At 52.9% G+C, this 26,958-nt stretch overlaps 1 protein-coding gene across 1 annotated transcript in view; it reads left to right on the top strand.

Annotated features, from left to right (window-relative positions):
* Positions 1–1,594: 1,594 nt before the first annotated feature.
* TAFA3 (TAFA chemokine like family member 3) overlaps positions 1,595–26,958 on the top strand; it is a 70,167-nt gene continuing 44,803 nt past the window's right edge. The window contains exon 1 of the mRNA XM_032802560.2: positions 1,595–1,768. The gene's annotated coding sequence lies outside the window, so the exon portion shown is untranslated. The remainder of the gene's footprint in view (positions 1,769–26,958) is intronic.

Genomic DNA, 26,958 nt, shown 5'->3' with positions numbered 1-26,958 from the left:
TCATATAAGACAATAAATTTGCACACTAGGATCTGTGAATCTGTATTTATTCATGCCATATATGAGCAACTAAAAAAAATAGTTTCCTCTAAGCTTACAGAAATTTTTTCATTTTAAAATGTACTGACAACATTCTAGGAGGCTGGAGGAAAAGATAGTTCTCAAAAAGTCTGGAAGGTTCCACAAGGTTCTATAAAGGTCCAGAACATGCTAGGAGGTTAGTGAAAAACGACTCCACATATGGAATACCTGAAACATTTTACTTCAAACATTCCATTTCCCCTTTTGTCGCTAACAATAAAAACAGTCCCCTGAGCCTGGCACCCCAGGTGGTCACCTGCCCCTAAAATCCGGCCCTGGTCTGTTCGTCCTCACGCAAGGGAGCTTTCCCAGGAGAAGTCTGAAATGCTTTTCCCAGAGTGGGGCCCATCTCCTTTGCATTACTTAGGCCCCCATTCAAGAAAACAACTTTAAGCCTGTGCTTAAGTCCCATTAAAGTCAAGGGCTTAAAGTTGAGTGTGTGCTGTCCTGAGTGGGAGCCCTGGCCTGTAGGCTCTGTGGGGCAGGGGCTGTCAAGGTCTAGCACAGTGGGGCTCACATCAGACTGGGGCCTGTCCTTACTCCTGCAGTGTGACTGGGCAGAGCCAGACCTGGAGCCCCTGGGTCCGGTGCTGAACACCCACTGGTAGGCAGACCCGAGCCAGGGCCGGCATCAGGGTTTTTGCCACCCCAAGAGGTGGGGAAAAAAAGAAGCTGCGATCGCTCCACCCAGGGCCGGCTCTAGCCATTTTGCTGCCCCAAGCACGGCGGCATGCCGCAGGGGAAGCTTTGCCACTCGCCGGTCCCGCGGCTCCGGTGGACCTCCCGCAGGCATCCCTGCGGAGGGTCTGCTGGTCCCGCAGCTCCGGTGGACCTCCCGCAGGCGTCCCTGCAGATGCTCCACCAGAGCCGCAGGACCAGTGGACCCTCTGCAGGGACGCCTGCGGGAGGTCCACCGGAGCTGCCTGCCGCCCTCCAGGCAACCGGCAGAGCGCCCCCCACGGCATACTGCCCCAAGCACGCGCTTGGCACGCTGGGGCCTAGAGCCGGCCCTGGCTCCACAAAGCCGCTTTCTTCTTCAGAGGCACTTTGGCAGCAGGTCCTGCCCTCCGAGAGGGACTGAGAGACCCCTGCGAAATGCAGCCGAAGAGTGGGAGGTGCTGCCCCTGCTTGCTGCGCTGGTGCCTGGCCCCAGCCGTGCCCCAGCAGAGGGAGAGGGTGTTAACTCCCTCTCCAGCAGCCCCTGGGGCTGTGCCAAAGGGTGGGAGCGGGGCTGAAGGACCAGCAGCACTGCCAGTCCCCTTTGGCAGCGCAGCTCCCGAGGGGCTCCCCAGGGCTCAGCCCAGGCTCCCGGCCGGCAGGGGAGGCAGCGGTCACTGGATGGCAGGTTCCCTGCTGGAGCCGCACAGGCGGGGAGGGCGCGCAGCGCAGCCGGTCATGCCGGGAGAGGTGCAGAGCGCGGGGCTGTGCGAGCGCTAGGGGTCGCTGCGCCCCTTCGCCGGCGCCCAGGCTGTGCCCGGCGGCCCCCGAGGAGCGATGCGGAGCGGGCCGGCGCAGGAGCGAGCCAGGCTGGTGCGGAGCCAGCAGAGCCGCAAGACACTGCGCGTCCGAGCCAGGCGCACCCTGCCCGGGGAGCCCCAGCCGGCCCGAGCCGCGGAGCTGCGGCGCAAGGGCGGGGATGGGCAGCGGCTGGGGCGCCGGCGGGGACACCTGTGACGGAGCTCAACAGGTAAGTGTCGCGGGCCAGGCTGGGGCTGGGGCAGGGGCAGAGCCGGGCGGGGCGCCCCCGTTGCCAGGTTCGCACCCAGGCGCTTCTCCTTGGAGCGGCCCCCCCGAGGCTCGGCGCCCGGACGCCGCAGCCCAGTGCGGAGCTCGGAAAGCGGCCCCCGGGCGCTCCAGTGCTGGGAAGGGCGAGGCGAGTTCTAGGGCCGCTGCTCCGGGAGCTCCCCGCGAGCCCCTGCGCGCATCCTGGCAGCCAACTTTCTCCGGGCTGCCTGTGTGCAAACTTCCGAGCGAGCCGGAGACGAGGGGGGCTGGAGAGACCTGGGACCCGCGAGAGCCGGATTTTCCTCCCCGTTCGCTCGGGTTGCAAATGTCGCGGTGCAGAGTCTCGGGGGTGAGGCGGAAAGTGCCCCGGGCCGTGTCCCCGGAGCTGGAGCGGGCGCTCTCCGGGGAGCACGGGGCTTCCAGGGCTCCTGGGGATGTTCCGCCCTCCCTCAGCATGTCACGAGGGCTTGGTTCTCTGCAGAGATTTCAACCTCCTGGGGTGGGGCGCGGGAGGAAAGAAAATGCAGCTCAGAAGCCCCCCACCCCACCCCACAGGGACAGTGTCTGCAGTGAGCTCCCTGGGGGAACACACTTATTCCAGAATCGCTTCGGAAGTGGAGTCAGCAAAGGCTCCCTTATTCTGGAATAAGAGCGTCCACACAGGGCATAAGTCCCAAATAGCTACTGTGCTTTTAAATTCCCGAGCTGCCTTAATCTGGAGTAATTTCCCTGAGGTAGCATTCTTGGAAGCTCCTCACAGCCTCGCATTCCTCTGCTGGGTTAGGGGAGTATGGAGACAGGCTCTGCTCACAGGGAGGAGCAGCGAGAGAGTTTAAAAATCTCCCCCTGACTCTTTGCATCAGGGCAGGAGAGAGTTGGCACTAATGGGTTACTGGCTTGGGCAGACTAGGGGAATATTTATAAGAACACAGGTGCCTCCAGGTGGTGTTTCCCTGGTTCTCCCATTGCTGTTGGGGTTTGAATAACAGCATCTCTTTCTTTTCCTGCTGTGAAGTCATAACCCAGTGAGGTGGCACTGGTGGGCTGTGATCTCAGATTCAGCAGGAGTGTGTCCCAGTGGCATGAGGAGTCAGGGCTGGGGGAATGTGGGGAGTTTAAGGGCAGGAAACCTTCCTGAAGCATAAGTATAGTGGGTGACCACCTGGCTGGCATGTGTCTGTATGTGGGAGCCTGGTCTCTGTTTGAGTTTCCACAAGGCGGGCAGTTCTCCAGGGAGGCACCGCCAATGGAGAGGCGCTTTCCTGTATAGGATGTAGAGCCAGTTAAATCAGCAAGACCTGGTTTCCATTAGCTGTGTTTACATCTTGCCTAGCTGCATCGCTCAGCAGGCTGGGCTATCTTGCACTGTCCTGTACCCTCTCTGTAGGATCAGCTCTGTGTTCATGCCCAGGGGAGAGTCTAGGTGTTGGAACGTAGATACCAGGAGAAGCGGTGGCATAGATGTGAGGAGGGAGGTCTGTGGTTTCATGCCAAACAGGACTGGTTCTAAAGCAGGGGTTCTCAGACTTTTGTACTGGTGACCACTTTCACACAGCAAGCCTCTGAGTGCACCCCCCTTATATATTAAAAACACTTTATTAATTATTTAACACCATCATAAATGGTGGAGGCAAAGTGGGGTTTGGGATGGAGGCTGACAGCTTGTGACCCCCCCCATGTAATAACCTCACGACCCCCTGAGGTGTCCTGACCCCCAGCTTGAGAACCCCTGTTCTAAAGAAACTGGGAGCTCCTTCTAGATGCAAGACTGAACCAACAGTGAAACTAATTAAATTATCCACTTGCAGCATGCATCTGAAAAACCCAACCCCAAACCTTGCATAATTTGTAGGCGAGAGAGAGAACTGAGCTGGGAGAGTGACTCATGGCAGAGGCAGATCCTCCAGGTCTCAGTGGAAGTCATCTGTGACAGTGATCAACAGCAGCCAGCTGGCACTGTCAGATTTGCCGAGTGACTTCCAGCTTGGCTCGCTTGGCCAGGGGAATGCAGCTCCCAGGTAGGACCAACTTGGAGTGGCTCTTGCTGGCTCAGCGAGACAGAGGCTCCCCCGGCACTGCTTCTGTCTACACATCCTGGCAAGTGCCAGGTCCTGTCCCTGCTGCACTGGCTTGCAGGATGCACACACAGTGACATCCAGCCAGCCAACGGGGATCTAAGTCAGTCCTGCTATCTGGCTACTGTTTGAGAGAGGTAGCGTTTTCCTGCACTGTACCTGGCTATTGTAAAATCTCCATAATTAGTCTGAGAGCTCCCACTCCCTCTGTCCCAGTGTATGCAATAGTTGAGCCTTCTGTTGTCATCAGCCTCAGAGGAGCAATGGAGGCTGGAGAGTCACATCCAGGCTGTTTCCCTGTTCCAGCACTTGCAAACTGATCAGCTAAGATGACTGGCTCAGGACCAAAGAAGAAGCAAATGTTTCCTGCTGCCGTTGCTCCATTACCCTCTCCCTCCCATTTTTGGGGCAGCTCAGTGGCTAGGGAGCTGGACTAGAGCTCAGTTCCTGCCGCTGGCCTGCTGGCTGATGCCGGGCAAGTCACATCCCCTCTTGTGCCTCAATTTCCCCATGTGTAAAATGGAGTTAATTATACTGACCTCCTTTGGAAAGCAGCCTGAGAATGCATAAAAGCTCAGTTATTATAGCAACTGTTGGTTGTCTTTCTGGGAAGGAAAATACAGAACCCACCAATGGCTCCACTTGGCACCAATTGTTCCTGACAGCAGAGGAGTTCAGACAGAAGTTCAGAATCAGACCCACCTAGCATCTTATCTCATCTCATTTCCCCTGTTGTAATTCCATTGGCTTAGTGGAGCTACTCCTGATTTACACCAGGTCAGAATCGTGCCCAAAGATTCTACGTCCTGTCGAGCTGACTCATAGAACAAGGTAAGGGCAAAAGGGGATGGAGCTGTCCTTATGCATGGCATGAGCATCCCCCTCTTCTCATTGGCCCCTTTGCGTCTGGGGAAAGATTCCCAACGGGGGCCTGTCATCTAGAAAGGAGGAATGTGCCAGCCAGAGGCGTGGCCGTTCCAAAGAGACGGAAAAGGGGGAATCCCATGTCCTAGGACTGGCCTGACAGAGAGAATAGGAGGGGTTACTCTCTGAATAATCCCTCTTGCATGATTCGAGTTGATTGGACATCACTGGTGACATGGCACAAAGATATCTAAGAGACTCTATCCTGCAGCACTACATGCGTGCTTCTGGGGCACGGAGCCGTGCTGGTGGCACTGGGACAACTGGGACTTTAGTTTTCCTACCTTCCTGGAATGACCAGACTGATTTAACTGCTGTTAACCTTGGGTATCAACCCCCCTGCTGAGCTGCCTCTCTCCATCTAAGAGACAGGCTCCTGGCCCTGGATGAATCTGAGCATAGAGCTGTCAGCAGAGCTGACCTTCAAAATGCCAGCAGCACCATGAGATGGGATTTGCGGAGCACAAGGGCAGGAGACAATCCCAGCAATTGGGCTGAATTAGAGTTAAAAACTCCCTTGCTCACCCTTGGTGGAGAAGAAAATGCCGCAAATGCTGAAGAAATGAACAGGGAGCTGGAAGGAAATCAGACTGGAAGAGAGAAGGAGAGAGACACTCAGGAGAGATGTGCTCAGTTCTGCTCTGCAGGGCTCTCTGCTGTTGCTTTGTCATTCTGGACAGTGTGTTTGTGCTTCATTTTGGCCTGCCCAGCAGCTTCCACTGTTTTGCACAACATGTAATTAGACTGTGGAACACATTGCCACAGGATGTCATGGAGGCCACCAACTTGGCAAGTTTCACAGACGGAGTGGACATCTGATAACAGGAATAGCCAGAGCTCTAACAACTAATTCTAAAATGAAAAGGGGCATAAAACCTACTGCCTCAGGGTTAATGCCAGAGCCTAACTACTGGGGGTTAGGATGAAACTCCCCTGGGGCAGATTATCTACCATCTGCTGGCTGCTAGGGTTCTTGCACCTTCTTTTGAAGCAGCTGGTGTCACTGTTAGAGATAGGATAGTAGACTTGCGGACTTTGGGGCTGGTCAGTTCTGGCAAGTCCTGCGTTCTCTGCTTTCCAATTTCCCGTGGCGCTGGGCTCCTTGGCACCCAAGAGCCAGCAGCAGGGATACCTTCTCCCACACTGTGTCTCAGCCCCGCATCATCACATCACAGGGGCTTTTCTAATGTGTGTCACTTGGAGTACCCAAAAAAAGGGATCAAGAGTCTAAAAACAAGCGGCGGAGACATGCCTGAAACCTGGAGGGACAATGGGAGTACAGCATGTGAGAGAGCGGAAGCTGCATGCCTGAAATTACTGTGCAGAAATTGAAACAATCAGCCTGTGAGTGGGAAGGCAACCTAGCTCCGTGGGACACTGCCCAAAGCAGCGTCAGCACCCCCCCTCGCTAGAGCTCTGCCTTGTGTAATTTGAGCAGGTGAATTTGCTTCTTAAGCATGATTCATCCCCTGGAGGGCACTACAGAAAAAGTTAACCAGTCAGTGTGACCTGTGGGTTCCACTGTAAACACAGAGCTGATTTGTATTGAGTTTCCCGCCCTGTCACGATCAGTTCATGTTCAAAGGACAGTAACATCTTCCTGAGCCAACCTCCCCAGGAATCCTCTGATTCTCGTCAGATCCCATAGCTCCTGCTGGTGAGGAGAGCAGCAGGATTTGTCAGAGAGCAACCCAGGGTCTTGTCCAGTGCAGGCGATGGGGCCCAAACTCCTCAGCCTGCCAGGGCTGCCTGCCTCCTGGGCTGCTGTGGGTACTGGAAGTACTGAGACTTGTAGTGCAAAGCGCCAGCTGGTTTTCATCCTTTCTAGCTACAACCCACCCACTGCCTTTGCCTTCTCCTTCCAAAGCAGTCCTTGGACACCTGAGTTACAGCAGCAGGTGCCCATCTCCTGCACTGTGTCTCACCCCTCACCTGGAGCAATGCCTTGGGGAAGAGTGCATTCCCCGTGGTCTGGCTGATCCCCAGCTTCCCTCCTGAGGCTCCCATGTAGGATGCCAGTTAGTGCCAGCTACAGGAGTGCTTCTGCAGTGAGTGCATTTCTCTACTGGCCATTGCACTGAGAGGCACCCCGTTGGAGAGCCTTTCAGTGCAGCTGCAGCCAGAGGCTGTGCATCCACTATGGGGTTTGCCTTGGGAAAGGACAATGCTTGTGCAAGCTCTCTCTCTCTCTCTGATTTCCCTGCCTTGTGGGATGTGGCATGAAGTGAGTGGTGAGGCTAATCCCCCTGCAGTACCAGGGAACCTTTGCTCAGCTACTGCTGTAGCTAACATCTGCCGCCACTGCACCCAGCTGGGCACTACAGTAGGTCGAGCTGACACACACAGCTGTGCCCGTTGTGCCATGTGTGGACTGCACTGACAGAAACCCTTGCCTGCACAGAGGTCTTGCTTAGCTCTCAGGGCAGGAGAGGCAGTACCCAGAGTGCTTGGAGAGAGCTAGAGCATGGGGCATAATCTTCTTTCCTGTCTGAAAGTGGCCATCTTTGCTCGAGGCTGGTTGTGAGAGGTGCTGGCCTGGAAATCAAAACTGCTGCCTCACTCGGACGTTTGAAAGTTAATGGGATTGTGATGGGGGTCAGTACTTCGTAGAGCTGGGCCTTAGCTGAGGATATGGATGGCTGAGGCACACTTACTGTGATGGAGCCATCAGTAGCTACAGATATTGCTTCCCAAAGGCTGCTCTGCAGTGGGTATTCCAGTTTTGTATACTGGCTCACGGAGAGACTTCCTAATGCTACAGGGAGGCTGCATTAGAATATTCCATATTGATAGATACACATCATACACGTGACTGTCTGTGTTACTAACAAAACCAGGGGTGAATGTGATGTCCAGAACTGTACAACCTTAATTTACTTTCATTTATGTGCTTGGTTTACCTTTGTATTTCACTTCTTTTGGAAAATTGACATGGACTATCAGTTTCACTGTAGGTTACAGTCTGCTTCAAATCCCACTTCTCATGCATTAGCCCAATGTTGTTCTGCTTTGAGCCGCAAACATTGCAGGGGAGTGTTTAAATTCAGCAACCAACCAACCAATACCTTGTACTTCCATTTAGTAACACAATCATGAGAGTGTTTTGATTCACATTCAGTTTCTCCCCGTCATCTACCCCCCTTCCCCAAACATACACATTTGATTGACCTGATGTGTTGTCCCTAGAGGGTTGTGGGCACTGTTGGTCCTTTCTGACCAACCAAAAATGCTGCAAACTCATAGATGTGCTGAAGTAGCTGGACTATTAGAATAGCTTTCTGAAGGCTGGGCCCGATGTGCACAGAGGTGTGATGTGGTATCACTTTAGAGACGAGTACTGTATTATTTTGCATTGAAAACCTTGCGCCTAATTCCTATTCCCCCAGCCCCTCTTTTTTTCCCCCATGGAATATTGCTGACTATAATTATCCTCTCTCACAAACCTGTGCACATAATCTGCCAGACTTCCAAAACTCAGAGCATAATTGATTGTGACAGAAAGTCCCTCATTAACGCTGTTGGGCAGCAGACTGCATTCCAAACGGTGTTACAGCTGGAGCCATACCAACTGGAGGTTCAGCATTTTAAATGCTGCTTTAACAACAACAACAACAAAACAAGGCTCTAGATTTCAGACCATATAATTTGGTAAAAATGAAATCAACACCTTAGTGCTGAGATCATAATTTCCATGGCTGTTGGTGATTAACCTCTGCTAACTCTCTTTAACACTTCATCACTCACAGCTCTGTACCATACTTAATGAATGTACTACAAAATTAAACACAACTGCTGCAGTGATGCTAGCACCACAGAGGCTGACTAGAACAGGCCCAGAAAATGGCTCGTTAAAAATGCTCTCTTCCACTTGGATAGCATGGTAGTTATAAGCCAGAGCAGCATAGGAGTCACCAAATGCAGTATCTCCTTAAGCTTGGTCATGTCATCTTACCCAGTTTGTTAGCAGCTCTTCTGGGGCATCAGATTGTTGGTGGGGATGAACATGAAATGGTGAAAAGTGAACCCCAAGACAAAGGGAGGAATAGGCCCCGGACGCTTTGGCACTTTCTTTAACATTCCTGTCCGCCTGCCTTTTGGCAATGGTTCTCAGCAGCTCATGGTGTCTTAACTGGCATTGTCATGAAACACATTGTGCCATTTGGAGTCAGGGATCCATGTCTGGCTGCCTCCCTTGGAGGTTATGGTGCAGTGTTTCCTCTGCACTGACGTGGGCTTTGGCAGGGACACTGGCCAGCTGGTTCCCATGGTGGCTGTTGTCTTTACCTGGGCAGGTGGGTATGTCTCTGCCACTGGGGCACAGAAACTAAAGATGCAAAACCCTCCCCGCCCCCCAAATCCTGATAAGCTAGTGAGCAGGTAACTGGGGCAGGCATTCCCCGGCTCAGCTTTTCATGCCTTGGAAAGCGGGCTTAGCTCTGGTGAAAGAGGCTGAGTTGGTGACCCTGGGGGACTCTACCCACTGATCAGGTACAGCATGGGCAGCATCAGCGTGTGCTGTGCAGGAGCAAGGCTGGTCTTGTGATTACAGCAGTTGAGGGAGACTCAGGTGACCCTGGTTCAATTCCCAGCTCTGTCACAGACTCCCTGTGTGACCTTGGGCAAGTCACTTAACTTCTCTGTGCCTCAGTTCCCCACCTATCAGTGGAGATTAGTTCCTTTCTGCCACCTTGCTCTGTCTGGTCTGTGCAAGCTCTTGGGGTGGGCACTGGCTCACTGTGCATCCCTCAAACCTAGCGCTTTCCAGTGCAGCCTCTAGGTGCTATTGGAATGCAAACAGCAGCTGAGATATTTGCAGTGCTGCCTGGAGGTGCAGAGAAGGGAACCCAGGCTCCGTGGCCCTGCACGCTCAGCCTCTGGCATTGGAGCCAGCGTGTATGGGGCTCATTTCCCAGAGCCCGGGCTTTCAGTCTGGGGTCATGACCCATGGGGCCTTCCCTCATGTCCCCGAGGTTTGTGTTGTGGTCTTGTGGTACAGAGGAGACCGAGAGCCCCTGCCCCGGAGCCTCCCATTGATGTCACTCTTTGCTCCCTGTGCAGCTGGCAGGACTCTGACAGGCCATTGGCTGAGATGCTGGCCTGTGCTGCCCATTGCCAGTGAATCCTGGAGACGGATGTGGGATACCTGCCCCTGTCTCTGGAGAGCTGGCAGGTTCCCGTCTCCTCTCTACTCAGCCTTTCGTGTCTGCTTTGCTCTCTGGCTCCGTTGTCATCGCTGAGATAAGTGCCTGTCACACCAAACTCATTAGCAAGGAAAGCAAAGGAAGCTGCCTCCACCAAGTGGGGAAACTCACTGGTGAATGAAAGTGTCCCAGCCACCTCCCTCTTGGAGCAGAGCAAATCTCCATACGGCTGTGTCATAGTATAATTCCTCAATCTGAACCGTAGAGTTCAAATATGAGGTACTAGCATAAATTCCTCTAAGCTTATTTACCAGCTTAGATCTGATAGCGCTGCCACCAGCCAAAAATTCCAGTGTTTGGCTCACTCTGGTCTCCCCAAAACCTTCCCTGGGGGACCCCAAGACTCAGATGCCCTGAGTCTCACCACAAAGGGAAATAAGCCACCTCCCCTTGTCTTCTCTTTACTTCCTCCCCAGGCTTCCCCTCCGTGGGTTATCCTGGAAGATTACTGTACTTAAACTCCTTGAATTACAAAACAGAGAGGGCAATTTACCTTCCCCCCTCCTTCTTTTTCCCCCTCCCAGTCTTTCCCTGAGAGAGACCGTAATCCTGGCACAGGGATTTCTATCCCCTAGAGCCTCACTTAGAAAAGAAAATCCAACAGGTTTTAAAAAGAAAAGCTTTATATAAAAAGAAAGAAAAGACATAAAAATGGTCTCTGTATCAAGGCAACAATATACAGGGTCAATTGCTTAAAAGAAAAATATGAATAAACAGCCTTATTCAAAAAGAAATACAATTTAAAACATTTCAGCAGACTACACACATGTAAATACAAAAACAATATAAAAACCTATATTGTCTTATACCTGTACTTACAACTGGGAAACAGAAGATTAGAAAGCTTAAAGGTAGAGAGATCCTCTCTCAGAGCCGAGAGAGCACTGGAGACACAGACAAAGGACACACACCCAAAAATTCCCTCTCTGAGCTTTGAAAAATCCGGTTTCCTGATTGGTCCTGTGGTCAGGTGTTTGGTTCCCTTTCTTAACCCTTTACAGGTAAAAGAAACATTAACCCTTAGCTACCTGTTTATGACAGGCTGGGCCCCAGTTCCCTCTGACAGCACCTGGCAGAGGGGTATCCTGCATAAAATCATACAGGCAGGGCGGGGGAATTGTGTTCACCTTGTCCTGCGATAGAGCCTTGGCCTCGATATTCCCACCAGAGGTGCCGAGATCTGACAGGGCAGTTTGCAATGCGTTTCCCATCTGTGTATGTGTGTGGTCCACCACGTAGGGACGTCATGGCAATACGAGAGCACTGGTAATGCTCGCCACCTCACACACCTGTTGTTATTTGTATGATCCAAGCGCCTCGGAGCTGTGTGGTGGACCAGAACCCCACTGTGCAGTGTTTCTCATCCACAGATCCCAAAGCAGTGGATAAAGCTTGTCAGCATCATTATACCCAGTTTACAGATGGTGAGCTGAGGCACTGGGAGATTAAGTGACCCATCCAAGATCACTCAGGGAATCTGTGGTAGAGCCAGTAATTGAACTGAGATCTCCTGGGTCCCAGCCCAGCACCTCGGAGTTGGGGAGGGAGGGGGCATTGGTGCTTAGTTTCCATTGGCTTTTAATGAGATTTGGGTGTCTGAGCCTCTTGAAATAAAGCTCAGGGCGCCTGACTCCCAGCTCAGTGCCTTTGGTTCTGGAGCACATGGTTTTGTGCTGAACTAGGGGAGCTTTCTGGAGGATAGAAAGAGGAACAGTGTCTAGTCCTGGGAGTAGGCGCCTGTAACTGCAAGTTGTTTGCAGAGGAAATCTCTGCTCCTATGACCTCCTCTCTGGCACAGTTATGTGTTTGCTTTGTTGTCTCAGGAAGCAAACTCATCAGCATTTGCTGAGAGCAGGACAGGGAATGGCATTTTCACATCGTGGGAGGGTCAGATGTTTCCAAATCAGAATGAAAACCAGCACAAGAAAATTCAGCCTGCCAATGGAAAATTCTGAAAACTTTCCAGCTGGGAATGTCCAAGTGGAAATATATCGATAGTTTCAACCAAAGGAAATTATTTGATGTGTCAGAACAGTGTTCTTTATGTCAGAGCGACATTTCAGAATGAAAAATGTCATTTTGTTTCCAAATTTCCAACTCAAACTGTTGGGTTGGAGTCTCCCATTTGGGATGATTAGAAGATTGTGCTGAATTCAGCCTTTTCCCATGGAAGACAGTGAACTGTGCAAAATCACATTTGCAGTGGGATAAGTTTTTGGGTGGAACTATGTGGACCAGCTCCAGTGAGATTGATCAGAGCAGGAGTCCGTATTTCACGAGGCTGGATTGTGCCGTCACTTTGCTTGTTATGACCTGCAGTGCTTTAGATCCCCTGCACTTCTCTTAGGAGCAGGGAGTGCGCTCATGGAGGCAGTACAGTCCCCAGCTCTTCCAGTGATGCACAAGAGCTTTCCTGCTCGGTATAGTGCTGCCAGCTGAAGATGCCTTATTAATGCTGTAATTAATTTATACTTTCATAGCTATCCCAAACAGCTCAGCCTTCCTTAACTAACTCTAGATTGCATGGCAGGTGTCTGCCAGTGAGTGCATGGCTTTGAGAAGGTAAGGGTTCTTGGCACTTGGCCGGCCTTGATTTTTACAGCTGTTTGAGTCTGTCCTAGGAAGAGATTCCCCCAGAAACCCCCCGTTGTGCTGAGTGCTGCACAGGCCCAGAGTAGCTGAAGGTCTCTGCCCAGAGGAGCTCAAAATCAGAATAGACGAGGCACACAGAGAGAGCAGGAGGTTGCTGTGTTATTGCACGTGAAGAACGTTAGTGACACCACTTAATGCCCTGCTGGATGGTGCTCCTATGCTCTGGTGATGAGGGTCGACACTATCCCTGTGTGGAGTAGACTCATCACCATGGCCCAGATAGGGAACTGAGATCCAGCAGGATAAATGAATTGTCAGATGTCACACAGGGAGTCTGTGGCAGAGCAGGGGATTGGAGCCACATCTCTGGAGCTCCAGTTCAGCACTGTGACCACAAAGTGGTTCTTCCTCTGTTCGCCTGGGTAGCATCTGGAGCCAACTCTGTGCAGTGCATCCAGGGGCAACGTACACTATCCCTAATCCCAGCACCCCTCTGCCTTGTGGCTGAGGGTTCACACCCATTCAGATCCATTCCCAAGGCATTTTCTGCTCACTTGGTGTAACTGGTCTCAGCTGGAGCATGTCAGATTGTGCTCATCTCCTGCCTGGGGCAGTGCATGCCCCTTTGCTCCATCCCTGCCTGCTGAGCTGGGGCGTCAGTGAAAGGAAGTGAGATATAGGCTGAATGCTGATGTGGAGCTGAAAGAGACTCTCTGAGGATCCTCCTGAACATGCGTTTTCCAGCCCCGGTTGAGTCCAGAAGCGTTATTTCTCTGATTTCCAAGCAACTGAGATCTGTAGGGATCCCCTGTTTTCCCTCCAAGCCCCCAGCAGCCATGAGGAGGGCTTCAGGCAGCTCCCAGTGAAAGCAGTCAATGCCCCTCCAAGTGCTGCTCCGCCCGGATCACAGCTTCTCCCCCAGAAACGGGGTCACAGGCCCTGCTGATGCTGAAGCAGTGGTTCTCAATCTCTAGGGGGCCACAGGCTATGGCTAAGATTTCCAAAGGGGTCTGCACCTCCATTCCAATTTTTATAGTGGTCCATAAATGGAGAAAAAGTTGAAAACCACTGCCCTAGGGAGCGTGGGGCACCTGCCCTGAAAGATCAGAGACACAATTGATGACTGGGGGGAGGGAGGGTGATACAGGAGCCTGAGGTCTGGAGAATCACCAGGCCTGGAGCAAAGACAAGACAACTCTCCGATATCTGCCTTAGGTCAGTGTACATTGGTCAAACCAGTGGGACAGAGCAGCAGTGAGGCACTGGGGAGTCTGAAGTAGGTGGTGAGGAAATCTCTCTCTCCCTCCCCATATACACCCTCTGTCTCTGTCTGTCTGTCCTCAGTCATCAGGCACTGCTGTCTCAGCATTGCTCCCTTATCTTTCTGTAGCCTAATGTTGTTACGGGCCCCTGGAGTTGATGGTTCTGGCAGCTCCTTCTGCAGACTCGCCTCCATGTTGCAGCACAGATCCCTCACAGTGTAGCAATGAAGTGTTCGAGCTCCACTTGTAGTGGGGACACGTCTCTCCTGGGCTTCAGGTGCCTGGCTCGGGGAAGCAGTGTGCTGGGTTTGGTTTCAGGACATGTTCTGTCATGTGGAGATCAGTCAGCAGAGGCAGGGGGAGTTTCAGGACACAGTTTCCACCAGCACAAAGAACCAGAGTCATTGAAGATTGAAAAGGAGGCTCAAATGACACCAGTTAATGATGGAAAGTGCCTGTTTGCCAAGCACTTTCGGGTCACATGGGGAGTAGGACACTTGCATCAGAGCTGCCAGGCAGGATGCTTGCTGCAGCCTGGTTCTTCCCCCATCTCACCGTCCCTACCAAGGAGGCGAGCGATGCTGCTCTATATGCAGGCGATGTTGCTAAAGTAATTCTTTCATTTTCCACATTTCTCTGACTTCCACAAGGACAGAGGCTGGCATTTAAATTGCCTTGGAGGATCTGAAAACATCTGGCTGTTATTGACTGACCTTCAGCAGATGGATGGGGGATGCGGATGAGAGGAGGTTCACAGGCTCCCTGCAATGGTCTTGGCCCAGCTTTCTCTTGGAGGTAGCGCTTGCCAGCCTTGCCCAGCGCTAGTGCGTGTTCCATGTATGAACGTGCCACGTTGCTACAGCCACATGTGCTTCCCCAGTGAGTGTTTCCGACACTGCTCCCTCCCTCCCAGAGTAGGCAGCTGGCCCCTGCGTGCTTTGCAGGTTGGGTGCACATCCAGGAGTCTGCATCACTGCTCTCTTCCCACACGCACCCCACATAGGCAAATCCATTTGTGCAGCGGCAGGGCCTGGTCTCCTCATGACCACAGATGTTCTCATGATGCCTTAGGCAGGTTCCCTCCACCGTGAGTCAGTACAGCAAGCACCTGCGCTCCCATGGGAGTCACCGTGTGGGTGGAAATCAGGGCCTGAACCTTTCCATGCCTCAGTTTATCCCGCAAACCGTGGATAACAGCAGCTGTCTGGGAGGGGCAAAGTGGTCCAGCTACTGGGTCAAATCCTGTTGCTGGCCTAAACGGGGATGGCAGGGGCTTGGCCGTTTGTTGCCTGTAGGTTCCCCCTGCACATCTCTGAGATGTGTTCCTTCATGTCCCCTTCCCGTGGGCCCCTCACCATCATGGGCAGCAAATCCTAGCTGCCCTCAGGACAGAAGAGCTGTGGCTTCCCACGCATCTACTTGCTGTGGGAAAGAGGCCATAGTACAGTATGGGACAGGCTCCTGCCCCAGGCCTCCTGCACCCTGCAGCAGCAGGTGCTGGGAGATCGGGCTTCTCCAGCACCCCGTGTTCAGAGGAAGGCCTGGCGAAGGAATGCGTTTTGAGCATGTCTGTAAACTTGATGTGAGTTAGCTGGGAGCAGCCCTGCCCTGAGAAAAGGCTGATTAATGCACTGTAACCTCCCTGCATAACGCTGAACTCTTCCTGATCCTGATGAAGCCAGCCTGCTCTGGTAGCCGAGGGCAAGTTGGTAAGCACGGCTGACAAGGCGTTTAACCCTGCAGACTTGACAGGAAGAAGAGGACACAGCATTGTTCTTCCTGCTCAGCAAGAGCAGTTCTCCTCCAGGGGAGTTGTACGCTGAAACTGTCTAGTGCTGCTTTGCATTAGGATCAGACCTCTTCTCAGAGCGGCTCTCCTGCACCTAGATCTCCTTTACCCTCATCATCTGCTGGGGAGCAGGGTCTGCAGAATGGCTTCACCAGGAGGTTGCTGTTTTCCTCTGCTCTCAGGCTAATGGGAAATAATTACTCTCCTTCAGCCTCCTGGGAATGCTAGCAAATTGCCAGGCATGCACACCCAGTGGTGTTACTAGCCTCATTGTGGCAAGGGGGAAACTGAGGCACGGAGTAAAAGTGACTTGTCCAAGGACACAAGGTGAGTCAGTGGCGGAGCCAGCCCTCTTGGCTCCCATGCCTGCGTTCTCGCCATGTGACTGCACTGAGCAGCAGTTGGTCTGGCCTTATTTGGAACGACTAAATCCTCCCAACAAAGGGGAAAGCCCCGGTGCCCATTAGTGAGCAGGAATCCCACTGCCTCCCGCACCTCACTGTCCTGCGGTCATGGGCTGCGCCCCTGGGCCATTCCCCTACCGGAGGATTCTTTGTTGGAATGGACCCTGGTGCTGCAGACAGCCCCCGTGAGCCAGCCCCTGTTGTAGGAGTTGTGCTGAGCCACTACATGCTAGTGGGACAAGCAGCATGGCCTTTCCTGCGGTGGTCTGACCACCAGCCTTTGGAAGGGGAAGCCTGGGCTTCCAGCCTCCAGCTGTAGTCACTGGAAATGAGTAACAAAGAATTATGATCCTGCCCTGCTGGGGTGTGTGTGGGTGGACTGGGGGGTGTCAGGGGGCTGGGAGGTATTGGGGGTGCATTGGGTTGGGGGGAAGATGGGGCAGTGTTTGTTAGTGAGATAGAGACTTCCCTGGGTGAAATGCAGGGGGTGAGGAAGCCTGTTGCTCTCGTCCTGCCAGTGGGTGTCCCGTGGCAGGCCAGCCAGGTGTGTGCTGCTGGGTGCACCGCTCCCTCTGCCGCTCGGTCAGTTCAGGGCGTGGGAGGGTGAGACACAGTACACAGCACCTTCTCCTCGCCCTCCTTTCATTTCTGCTCCTGGCTCCGTCACCCACTCGTGTGCTGGCCGTGGTATTGCAGGCCGATGGTGCTGCGTGGGACCTCTGGATAGATGTACCCAATCGGCCCCAGCGACACAGAGAGGGCTGGTTCCTTTTTTATCAAGGAAATAGTTCACATTTTAAAAATGGTCTCAATATTTCCATGCTAGGCTGTGCCATCTCTGAAGAGGCCAGGACAATGCAGGCCATAGTGTGAAAAGTGGAGCACGGATTTAGCCGACAGACCCACTGGAGTTTTTGAAATTGCCTAGATGTGTCTTTACTCAAGGGAGTCAGCCCAGTCGTATCCCATCAACTCATGGCCACTTCAAGTAGAGAGCATTTGCTTGCACATTAATTCATTTCATTGATTCAGCAAAGGAAGGGGGCAGTCCCCTCTCAGCGATGGGGTCTGGGATGGGATCCCCGAGGTTCAGCCTGGGGCTGTCAGACCACTGTGGCCCTTAACTCTCCAGCCTGGGCTGTCTCTCACAATGCTTTGCTAGTGACCAGCAGCAAACCCCTCCGGGTGCTGTGATCACTCAGCATAACAGCATGTAGAGCCCCACACTCAGCTAGATTGCATGATTGCTCCCAGAGCCACTCATGAATCACACAGAGAAAGGCACCAACCAAATCCCCCCAGCTCCCAGCACTGTACCTCAGGAATATACCACTTTGCACTGCTCAAGATGGGCAGTGCAAATTCATTAATTGGTTCACCACTTCATCAATGGAAAGTGGATGTACACCAGCCTTTGCCAACCTGAGCAGATTTACCCCACTTCAGGCAAACTCACTGGTAAAGATAAACAATTAAACAAATTTATTGACTACAAAAGATAGATTATAAGTGATAGGCAAAAAGTCAGAATTAGTTGCCAAAATAAAATAAAATATAAGCACGAGGTCTAGACTCTCAACCCTATTAGACTGGGCAACATCTCGATTAAGCAGTTTTTCTCACCCCACTGGATATTGCAGTCCTTAATATACAGGTTTGTCCCTTAAACCTGGGCCAGTCTCTTCTGTTGAGTCTTCTGAGTATCTTTGTTGCTTGCAGCCTAGGTGGGGGCAGGGGAAAGGTCAAGCAGTGGACCCCTGTGCTCTGTTCTGGGGAACACATGTCCAGGCATGTCTGGTGGGCATTGCCGAGTCCCCAGGCAAGGTTGAGCAATGTCCCTGGTGTGGCCTCAGGCAGGTGAGTCATTGAATTGTAGCTCCCTTGCTGTGGTTGTTGATGGTTGTTTGACACTCTGCCTGGGCCCTGGTTACTTTCCTTGCTGTTGTCTCTGGGGAGCTAATATCTGGCTGAATTCCCAACTTACAGCATGTTTTAGTGCCAACCATACAACACAATTCTCATAACTTCATATGCACTAAAGATATACGTATTTAGACAGAACAGTGACTTTCAGCTGAGTATAACCTTTGCCCTGGTACCTCATAAGGCATGCTTTGTATGCAATATCACAGTTTTATACAGATGAGGAATATGGGGTTTACAAGATGCTCCCCCAAGGACAGGGTCTACCCAGCCTCCTTGCTGGGCTGCATCAGAGCACTGGGTGTGGCCATGGGGCACAGTCCGTCCTGACCAGCGGGTGTCAGCACAGCTCTGGAGGGGCTCTGCCCAGGACACAAGTGCCTTTGGAAAGCTGGGTGGGGAGCGCAGAACTGGGATAATGTGGGGGGCGCTATAGGCTGGGATTGAGGAGCATTGGCAGAACTGTGTGTGGTGGGGAGATTCCAGGGGTAGCAGGGGGCTGTGTGTTGAGTTTGAGAGGCATTGGCAGAGCAAGGTGGCAGGGCTTGGATAGAAGGAGGTGCTATAAATCAGGTTGGATGGGGAAGGTGCCCAGCACCTGGCATGTTCTTCAGATTCATGCTAAAAAAAGGAGAGTGAAGGGGAGCTTGTTACGGGTGATCCTGCCTCGCTGGGGCCTCTCTTGCCCTGTGGCTCATGTCCTGCGTTGTGACACGCCATCTCCTGGGTGCTTTTCCAGATTGTCTCTGTGGTGATACGCTTCCCCATGAGTTACACCTTCCCCCACCCCCTTCTGCTTCTGTTCTTTTCTCTGGTCGCTTTCCCGCTGTGCCAGCTGTATAATCCTATTTGTATTGGTATTTTTCTAGCATGCTAATAGTCAGGTTAGGCCTGAGGGAAGGAGATAAAGGGTATGTGTGTGGAGGGAGGAGGAGGGAGGCCATACAAGAATCCAGCCAGAGAGAGAGAAACCCCCTGCAAATTTCACAAACCTTTTCCAGCCGATTTCGGAGACGCAGACCAGGCACCTGCCCAGCACTCCTGTGGGGATAATCAGAGCCCTGTGCTGAGCAGGCTCAAGGCCGTCCTGAGGGCTGGCACCACATACCGAATCTCCACCACTGGCTTAGACAAGCAGCAGTGGCAGGGGTGGAAAACTGGGGCATCTGCAAGCTGAGGACGTGAAGAGCTGCTGGAAAGAAGATGTCCTGCACTCGGAGATCATGAGTCAGGCAAAGGAGAGAGAATTGAGCGAAGATCGAACGGGAGGCAGGCACCGCTGTGGGAGGGACAGGAGAGCTCTAGGGGTGCATCTCGGAGCCAGGCTCATTATCGAACCTTGCAGCTGGCTGGGATCTAATGCAACTGGCAAACACTGCAATTAGCAGGGGAAATGCAAACCACCAGGGAGACTGGAGATCAGCACCTAGGTGCTGTGCTGTTTGCTCCTACAGCAGCCAGTCCAGGGGGCTCTGATCACCGACAGGGTCCTTAGGATCTACTGAAATAGAAATACTGAATAACCGGAACAGCCAGACATGGTCAGACCCAGGGTCTGCCTAGCCCAGTCTCTGATGTCACAGCACCAGCTGCTGCAGAGGAAGGTGCAGTAACCCCCAGAATACAGACACCAGGGCGGTGTGTGGAGAGCAAAGCGATTCTTCCTGACCCCCTCGGCCAGAAGTTGAAGCAGGGAGGCCTGGCCCATGCCAGCTGTGGGGAGGGGCCTTCTAGAGCAGAGGCTGTGTGGTCACCCCTTGGAGCAGGGCGCTGACAGCAACTGTGGGGCAGGCAGAGCTGCCCTGCATTGGGAAAGGTCTTGGAGCTGTTCCTCTCCCGGTCAAGGTGGGAGTTGACCCCAGGATTCCACGTGAAGCCAGTCTGAGCCCTTGCAGCAAGGTACGTGATGTGGAGGCAGCTTACCTGAGAGGAACGTTCCTCTCCCTCTTGTGGGTAATTAGATACAGCTGGGGACAGGGCAGAAATGCGCATTGCCTCTCTGAGCTGTAGTGTTTCACTGCTACTCCTTTCCAGCATTCCTTCCACTGCAGCCGCGACCCTGCCACAGGGCAACATACGCCTACCGCAGGACAGGCTCAGAGGGGTGTTATTAGAGGAAAGCCCCCTCTTCGTCCCCACCTGTGGGACCTCCCACCAGCTGCTGGCAGCCCAGGATGCAGTCTCTGCCCCGAGTGCAGGGATCCCACTGGCGCAGGGAGGCTCTGTTGTGCTAGGCACTGTACATGCCCCTAGAGATAGAGAGTCTCCCCTGGGAGCTTACACTCTACTTAGACACAGTGAGAGAGAGGAAACCGAGGCCCAGAGAGGGGAGGTGATCGGCCAAAGGTTGCACAGCAGGTCAGTGGCAGAGTTGGAAGAGAACCCAGGTTCCCTGACTGCTAGTCTAGCACCTTCTGCTAGGATACGTGGTATGAGCAGCGCCAGCTTAGCAGAGAGAATCCACAGCAGGATCTCAAGCTGTTCTGGTGATCTGCAAGGCTCAGGTGCCTGCTGTGTGTAGGAAAGAGGTTGGTGGCACAAGGCATCACCGATCCAAACCTTAATTAAGGCAGCATGTAGGGGATAAAGCCAAAGGAACCCCACAGAGTCCAGTGGAGGAGGGAGAAGGTACAGTGCCCCCAGAACCAGCATTAGCAAGGAGGATCTGCATAGGGGAGCAGGAATGGGTGTAGCAAGCAGTGCTCTGTGTCCATGCAGTGACTGCTACAGCCACAGCAGCTTTCACTCTGTAAGGTCCCAAAGAGTTTTCTCACTAGATACGCAGGACTCAGTTCTCCTATTTCTGGGGTGGAGGATGGCAGTAGTTCTAGAGTTAATGGCAGGATTAGAGTAAGGGAAGGACAGGGGCTTTTGGCAAGAACACAGGCCAAGCCCTCATTCTGATACACAGGGTAAGCCTGATCTTACAAAACTTTTGTTCTGGGAACTGGCCAAATGACTCCCTGTGGAATAAACTGCACAAAGCTTAATTTCTCTGCCTCAGACAGATACAGGGCGAGGTTAGAGCTAGTTGGGTTTGAACCTGAGCTTGCCAGGGAGTCAGATGGGATGCTCAGGAGCTACTCACATACTGAAAGTGATGCATGTGCTTTGGGTGCTTTGCTGGAATGTGTGAGCAAAGTGGGGATGATTGGCAGGTTGCTGTGGGTGGCTGTTCTGCCTGCAGTGGGACACATCTTGGTGACAAAGGAAACAAACTGGCTCTAGTAAATTTCCTAATACTCCACAGAGTAGCAAAACAGTTTTCCAACCCACGTAACTTGGAGCAGTGATCGCTTGGGGTATGGAGGGGTATGTGAGCCCCTCTCCCTGTCCTGTTGGGTAATGAGGAGAAGAGAGGGACACGGACAGTCATCTGGGTGTGCAGCTTCCTCCTGAGAACGAGAGATGCCTCTGAAACACATCCTGATGGGATCACTCTGGGTAGGAGCAGTTTAACTAAGAGATGTCTTGAGAAGAAATGTCTTGGGTCAGATCCTCTGACAAGCTGCCGTGAGCACCGTCATCTCTGCTTCCTCAGGGGCTGCCACATGCCAGCTTTCTGACATGGTAGCATCTCATGCCCACTTGGGCCGGTATAAACAGGGGAGAAGGGCAAAGGGCTTTGCTAATGCTCACAATGCCTCAGCCCCTCTCAGAGGCAAGTGCGTGCTGTCAGCCCCTGTTTCAGGCGGGGATGCTGTTGCCATCTCTGGGATCACCCACTGTATCAGGCCCAGGTCTCTGGGGGCCTTTGTCCCTTTGCTTAGTTGTATGTTGGTGGCTGCTGCTATCGTTTCTAGCAGCCAGCGCATTTCTGTCTCTCCTCTTTGATGCCTGACCTGTTGGCACTTGTGCTGTTGGAAGCAGTCCAGAGGGAAGGTTCCAGCCAAGTGCATCACAGGAAAGGAGAAGCTGCTCCTTGCTGCCAGAACCAAGCAGTTTGCAGGCTGGTGGGAATCCAGCCACAGCACTGCTGGAATCCTCCCATGCTGCACTGGGTTGGTGCCATGTTCAGAGAGTGTAGCTCAGGACATCCCAGAGCACATGAGCAGGGTAGTGGCACCCCAGCCTGATGCACAGTACCAGGCGGGAACCAGAGCTGGCTTTGCTTCCCATGACCTGTGCAACAGCCCTCTCCCCCCGCACCCAGCTGTAATTTCACTCTCTTGACAGGAAATGGTTCTGTGTTCCCCATGGCTCCATTGCCGACCCCAATGGGCGCATCCTAAGTCCAGTTCCCCATGGCCAGCAGTAGGCTGAGGGAGACTATTGCAGCGGCTCCTCCATTTCGAGTTAGCAGGTGTCTCCCACCATCTCACAGATGGCGCCTATTGTTCTCGGGGCTGTTAACAGCTGCCTATCTAGTAGCTGCCCGCCGATACCCCGCAGGCTCCGTACCGGTGCAGTTAGTTAATATTCAGTGCCTGTCCATGCGCACATGGGAATGGTCAGTGGTGTGCTGTGAATAGAGCTCCCTGAGAGCTGGAAGTGGGAGGATGGGGTGCTGGACCCGGGAAAGCAGAGGAATGCTGCTCTCCAGGTGTGTTAACCCACCGGTGTCCCTTCCAGTTGGGTGCTGAGAGGGGCAGAGCTCGATGTGCGAGTCAAGCAGAGGGAAAGGAAAGAAACCAGCCCCTTCCCCATTGACCCACAGCCCGCTCGACCGGCTCAGAGTACTCAGGGCTCAGAAGGCCTGTCTCCTAAATACTCATCTGTGGTCTGCGAGCCACTCATTAGCTGGGTCAGGGAGTGACTGCCAGGCATAGCCACAGGCAGCAGGGTAATCCCATTAGTGCCAGTGCCTGGATGGTGCTCTTCAAAGGAAGGCTAAAGAAGGAGGGGCTGAGTCTGTTATTGTAATGGGAGTGACAGATCTAACCTTCTCCCCCTGGGATTTGTCCCACAGCAGCGATGCCGTGTTGTCCCAGGCCGTCCATTCCATGCTTTCCTATGCTGCACTGCGCAGTCCTGGGCCATGCCCTGCCATTCTGTGCTGTCCCGTCCCGCTCAGTGTCCTTCTCCCACGTTACCGTGGGCCATGCCCTGCCATTCTCTGCTGTCCCGTCCCATACAGTGCCATTCTCCCCTGTTACCCTGGGCCATACCCTGCCCAATCTCCTTCTGGTCCTGTCCCTGCAGTCCATTCCTGTGCCATTCCTCCATGCTCTCTGGGCCATGCCCTGGCCGCTCTCTGCTGTCTGTCCTGCGCAGTGTCCTTCTCCACGTTACCGTGGGCCATGTCCTGCCATTCTCTGCTGTCCCGCCCATACAGTGCCATTCTCCCCTGTTACGCCTGGCCATGCCTTGCACCACTCTCTGCTGTCCTGTCCCGCGCAGTCTTCATTCCCCTGCTCCCCTGGGCATGCCCTGCCGCTCTCTGCTGTCCTGTCCTGCGCAGTGTCCTTCTCCCACGTTACCTGTGGCCATGCCCTGCATTCTCTGCTTCTGTTATCCATCCCATACAGTGCCATTCTCCCCTGTTACCCTGCTGGCCATGCCTGCTCTAAACTGCTTGCCATATCCTTCTCTGCTGTCCTGTCCCACGCAGTGCCATTCTCCATACTCCCCTGGGCCATGCCCTGCTCTCTCTGCTGTCCCGTCCTGCGCAGTGTCCTTCTCCCATGATCCCCTGGGCCCATGCCCTGCCGCTCTCTGCTGTCCTGTCCTGCTGCGCAGTGTCATTCTCCCTGTTACCCTGGGCCATGCCCTGCCGCTCTCTGCTGTTCCTGCGTCCTGCGCAGTGTTCATTTCTCCCATGATATCCCTGGCCATGCCCTGGTGCGCTTCTCTGCTGTCCCGTCCTGCGCAGTGTCATTCGCTCCATGTTCCCCCGCTATGGCTCTGCCCTGCGGTTCGTCTGGCATTCCTGTCCCAGCGCTCAGTGTCATTTCTTCCCCTGTTACCCCTCGGCCATGCCCTGCGACGGGCTCTCTGCTTGTCCTGCCGTTGCCTCGCAGTGCTGCCTTTCTCCATGTTCCCCTGGTGTTGTGCTCTCTGTTCTCACTCTCTGCTGTCCTGTCCCGCGCAGTGTCATTCATCTCCTTCCTGTTACTCTGGGCCATGCCTGATCTCGCTCGTCTGCGTCCGTCCTGTGCAGTGTCCTTTCTCCCAATGAGTCCTCCTGGGCGACTGCCTCTTTGCCTCACTCTCTGCTGTCCGTCGTCCCATGCATTTGTGCCATTTCTCCCATGTTCCCTGGGCGATGCGCTGGCCCTGCACTCTCTTGCTCTTCCCTCGTCCACCCGTCCCATGCAATGCCATTCTCCCAGGTTACCCTGGGCCATGCCCTGCCGCTCTCCTGTCCCGTCCTGTGCAGTGTCATTCTCCCGTGTTACCCTGGGCCATTCCAGGCCAGCTTAGTCTTGTAAACTTAAGGCCAGAAGATACTCTTATAGTTATCTGATCTGACCTCCTGCCTAACCTGAGCCAGATAATTCCACACAATAATCCCTTCGGGGCGTCCAGTAGCTTCTGAGTGATCTAGATAGAGAAGTCTGCTCTTGATTTAAAAACTCCAGCCTGCTGCATCCCTTGGGAAATGACTCCTGTGGTTAACTACCCTGCTCACTAACAACCCCATGTCCTGAGTTCTGACAAGTGAAGCTATCCTGTGTTATGCCTTGCTGTCTCGGGTTACACCCCACTGTCCTGGGCTGGCTCATCTTTCCTACTTGGGAACCAGGAGATGCTAAGAGAAGAGTTGATCATGCTTGTCCTTTAGGCCTCCAGATCTATGATTGGTGCCCAGCCTGAGTTTATAGACCATGTGGCTTGCTTCATCCCTGACCCCTGCTGCCCAGTCCCACTGGATTCCCCATGTGCAAATGCCTGTGAAATTCCCACTGCTTATTTATCATTTAACCCCATTGTTTCTCCAGCTCAGTCGAGTTCATTTTCCACCCCATGAATTATTCCCTGTGCATGGCGTCCAGCCGTCTTTCATTTCACCCTTTCCCCTGGCAGCTTCGGCCTCACTCATAAATATTTACTCTGCCTGTGTGCACAGCGCTGTAATGAAATAATCATAGCAGGAGAAGGCAGTGGCTGGCTCGCCGGTGATTGTGGGGAGTGGTTCGAGGTGTACATTACACTGAGAGCAGCTTTGAGCTCCGGCTGAATCATTTATTGAACAGAGGGCGCTGCATGCAAATCACTGTGTGTTGCAGGAAGCGTAATTACCACGGGAATTGCACAGGGCTCTTGGGAAGGGCAGAGACTGCAGACAGGCACTCCTGTTTCTGTGCTTTTGGACAAGAAGGGGTTCAGTCCTGGCCTGACTTGTGATGTTAATTATGTTATTAATTGTATTAAGGTTGTTCCTGAATGCCCTCACTGTAACTGAGCCCCTTTGCACTAGGTGACATAAGTATAACAGGTAAAAGGCAGCCCCTGGCCCAGAGAACTCTCAGTCTAAAGGTGAGCGGGGAAGAGATTTGCCCAGGATAACCCCTAAGGGAGCGGTGGAGCTGGAAGTAAACAAGTCTCCTGACTCCCAGTCCAGTGCACTGTCCACTGGGCTATATTTCATCCTCATAGAGTGTAAATGGCAGGGCTCACTGTCCTCAAGGGTTATCATTAGAGCTGGGTGAAATATTTCTGTGGGAAAATACCAATTTTGACATAAGAACGGCCGTACCGGGTCAGACCAAAGGTCCATCTAGCCCAGTATCCTGTCTACCGACAGTGGCCAGTGCCAGGTGCCCCAGAGGGAGTGGACCTAACAGGCAATGATCAAGTGATCTCTCTCCTGCTGTCCATCTCCACCCTCTGACAAACAGAGGCTAGGGACACCATTCTTTACCCATCCTGGCTAATAACCATTTATGGACTTAACCTCCATGAATTTATCCAGTTCTCTTTTAGACACTGTTATAGTCCTAGACTTCACAACCTCCTCAGGCAAGGAGTTCCACACGTTGGCTGTGCACTGGGTGAAGAACTTCCTTGTATTTGTTTTAAACATGCTGTCTATTAATTTCATTTGGTGACCCCTAGTTCTTATATTATGGGAATAAGTAAATTAATTTTCCTTATCCACTTTCTCAACATCACTCATGATTTTATATACTTCTATCATATCCCCCCTTAGTCTCCTCTTTTGCAAGCTGAAGAGTCCTAGCCTCTTTAATTTCTCCTCATATGGAACCTGTTCCAAATCCCTGATAATTTTAGTCACCCTTTTCTGAACTTTTTCTAGTTCCAGTATATCTTTTTTGAGATATGGAGACCACATCTGTACGCAAAATGTTTCCCTTTCCCAGGTCAGCAGACTCCAGATGAAAAATGTAATTTCGAATTGACATTTTAAAGGAGACATTTTACATTCTGGGCTGCTGATTCAAAACAAAACCATTCATGTTTGAAACACCACATCGAATCATTCAGCTTCCCTCGAGAATGTTGATGTTTTCTGTGTCTGCGGTTCCCGTTGGAAACTTTTCAGCATTTTGTTGTTGTGAAAATTCTTTCTATTTTGACCTTTCGCTGATTTGGAACAGATACTAATTCTGAAATTCTGCCCCAGGGGGAAATCACATTTTTCGATGTCCTGCTGTTGCCTGGTGCTCCCCTTGGTCAGTTAAAAGGGACCTGGGCAGAACAAAACACACTGAGTAGGGCACATCTACACTGCGGGTGAATGTGAGATGGGAGCGTGGTCAGGCACGCCCAGGCTAGCTTTGATTGGATTAGCGTGGGGAATGGGTGAATGTGAGATGAGAGCGTGGTCAGACACGCCCAGGCTAGCTTTGATTGGACTAGTGTGGGGAACGGGTGAATGTGAGATGAGCGTGGTCGACACGCCAGGCAGTTTGATTGGATTAGCTGGGGAACGGTGAATGTGAGATGGGAGCGGTCAGGCATGCCCAGGCTAGCTTTGATTGGATTAGCCTGGGGACGGTGAATGTGAGGGTGGAGCGTGGTCAGACACGCCCAGGCTAGCTTTGATTGGACTAGCGTGGGATGGGTGAATGTGAGATG

This window comes from Chelonoidis abingdonii, chromosome 4, assembly GCF_003597395.2.
Source record: "Chelonoidis abingdonii isolate Lonesome George chromosome 4, CheloAbing_2.0, whole genome shotgun sequence".
Classification (NCBI taxonomy): Eukaryota; Metazoa; Chordata; order Testudines; family Testudinidae; genus Chelonoidis; species Chelonoidis abingdonii.
This window is presented reverse-complemented; position numbering and strand designations above follow the sequence as displayed.